Raw genomic sequence first — 2,569 nt, 5'->3', positions numbered from 1 at the left:
GAGTAAAAATAAGAGCAAAATTAAAGATCAAGTGGGGAAGGGGAAAAATTATCATCGCACTTGCGTTGGGAAGGAAGAAACAGCATAAAGGCAAATCACCTTGGTAATGAAGATAAAAGTAATAGTGGGAATATACTAACGGATACAAAGGCTGTTCTTGTGTATCTTAAAGGCCATTTTAAAGTAATGTATGAATTTATTGAAGGAAATCACGAAGAACAATCATATTTGCTTGAGAAATGCAAAACAAAAGGTAGATGAAGAGGACAATAAACTTTTAGAGGGAGGATTTTGATATAAATGAATTATGGGAATCATTGAATAAAATGAATAAAGGAAAATCACCTGGAAGTGATGGATTAACTGTGGAGTTTTATAAAAACGGTTTTGGTATATTATAAAAAACGATTTTCAGAGGTAATGAAATGTATGCTGGAAAAAAAAGTAAGTTATCGGAATCACAAAATTTAGGAAGAATAAAACTATGTCCAAAAAGTGGAAATTTGGAAATTGTTGAAAACTGGAGACCACTCACTCTGTTAAATGTTGATAATAAAATTCTAGCAAAAAACAATGGCAAATCGTTTGAAACTTGTAATTGAAAAAATCATATCACCTGAACAATATTGTGGTACTCCAAACAGATCCATAATTCACTGCAATAATACAATAAGAGACATAATGAATTATGTAAGAGAAAATAATTTGAATGCAGGTAGTTTAACTTGGACTGGTCCAAAGCTTTGATAGGGTGAACTTGCCATTTCTTTTTAGAATTATGGAAAAGTTTGGATTTTCAGTAAAATTTATTTCATGGTTAAAAATATATATAAAGAATGTAAAAGTATGATATGTGTGAATGGACTATTTACAGACACCTTTAATGTAAGAAGGTCGGTTAGACTAGGCTGTCCACTATCAATGTTATTGTATGTCATTTTCCAAGAACCATTGCACCTAGCATTAAAAACCAATAAAAAAAAATTGTACCTCCTACGTTACCAAACAATGTCAGAATTAAAGTACAGGGATTTGCTGATGATACAACAGTAATTTTTGGAGACGATGATTCATTAATAGAGATTCACTATGAAATAAAGAAATTTGAAGCAGCAACTGGCTCATTATTAAATAAAGAAAAATCTGTCATCTTAGGAATTGGTGAATGGTCAGGCAGAAGAGACTGGAAGTTAACTTGTTTCAAAGTTGTGGACTGTGCTAAAATTTTGGGCATTTACTTCAGCAATTCGTATGCGGAACGGAAACTTGTGAAATAAATTGGTCAGATATAGAGAAAAAAATTGAAAGGGCAGTTAACATGTTGTGTAAAAGGTATATAACACTTTACCAGAAAGCACTAATAATCAACTCTTTGATATTATCCAAAATGGTGGTATGTAGCTCACACACTTCCGTTAAGTAAAAAAACAAGCTCAAAAAGGTGAATGCAATTATTTTCAAGTATATATGGTGTGGTATGTATCGACCTATAAAACGTAGTACCCTGCATTTACCAAAATTAGAAGAAGGTTTAGGGATAATAAGTATTGAAGAAAAGGCAAGATCAATATTCAGTGTAACTTGCTTAAAAAGTCTAATAAACTGTAACGGGTTAACCAGGTATTACTGTTCTGTAAGACTGAATGGTATGTTAAAATTAGATAGCTTATCAGAAGTAGCATATTTTACCCTGAGTACTATTCTTTGGCAGTAGATGATATTAGGAAAGCATATCACAACAAACTCTTTCCATATATAAATAACAGAGAAATGTATTCAATCATTTGGAGGAAAGAAGCCCCAATGGTAGAAAATAACTATCGACACTTAAATGGAAAAATATTTGGAGAAATGTTAATAGCACATTCATTAAAGTGGAGGAAAGGGAATTGTGTTTAGGTATATTCATGAGTCACTAGCAACAAAACAAAGGCTCATATGTTGAAATTAAAAGAAGACTCAAAATGTGACCAGTGCGGGGGGAAAACGAGTATCAAATGCATATTTTTACTTCTGTAGAGAAAAGAAAAAATATAGTAAAATGGTTTAATTCTGTCCTTAAGAAATGCTGTAAACTAAATGATTATAGTTTCTTGAAATTATTATTCTATGATATAGAAGCAAAATCAATTGTTGATAAAAACACTGCCATTTTGTTGATCACCGGCTATTTGTATTGTTTGTTTGGATGTGTTATAAACATAACCAATAGCTGCCAAAATGTAATTGTTCTTTTGAAAAATAAATTAGAAGCACAAAGGATGTATATAAATATAGATATACAAGCAATATTTACAAGTATGTAACCAAAGAATTTCTAAACTATATGTTTTGATTTGATCTATATTGATTTTGAAACAAAATGTTATTTAAGTTTATAGTTATAATTTTTGTATAACAGAATTAATCCCAAATAATTTAATTATTTGGTGTATAATGTATTTTTGTAATAAAAGATAAAAAGAAAAAAATATCAACATTTTTTATTCTTGACAAACGAATTAAGTTTACCATATGGGAATGGTTAAAAAGTTTGCACCCAAGTTTGGGAGTCCTTCTTCACTGTCCA

The 2,569-nt window shown here is 30.3% G+C and overlaps 1 pseudogene; it reads right to left on the bottom strand.

Annotated features, from left to right (window-relative positions):
• Window positions 1-607: 607 nt before the first annotated feature.
• LOC135222564 (collagen alpha-1(XV) chain-like) overlaps window positions 608-2,569 on the bottom strand; it is a 68,777-nt pseudogene continuing 66,815 nt past the window's right edge.

Source organism: Macrobrachium nipponense, chromosome 3 (assembly GCF_015104395.2).
Source record: "Macrobrachium nipponense isolate FS-2020 chromosome 3, ASM1510439v2, whole genome shotgun sequence".
In the NCBI taxonomy this organism is placed as follows: Eukaryota; Metazoa; Arthropoda; class Malacostraca; order Decapoda; family Palaemonidae; genus Macrobrachium; species Macrobrachium nipponense.
The sequence above is the reverse complement of the archived record's forward strand: the minus strand, read 5'-3'. Positions and strand labels throughout refer to the sequence as shown.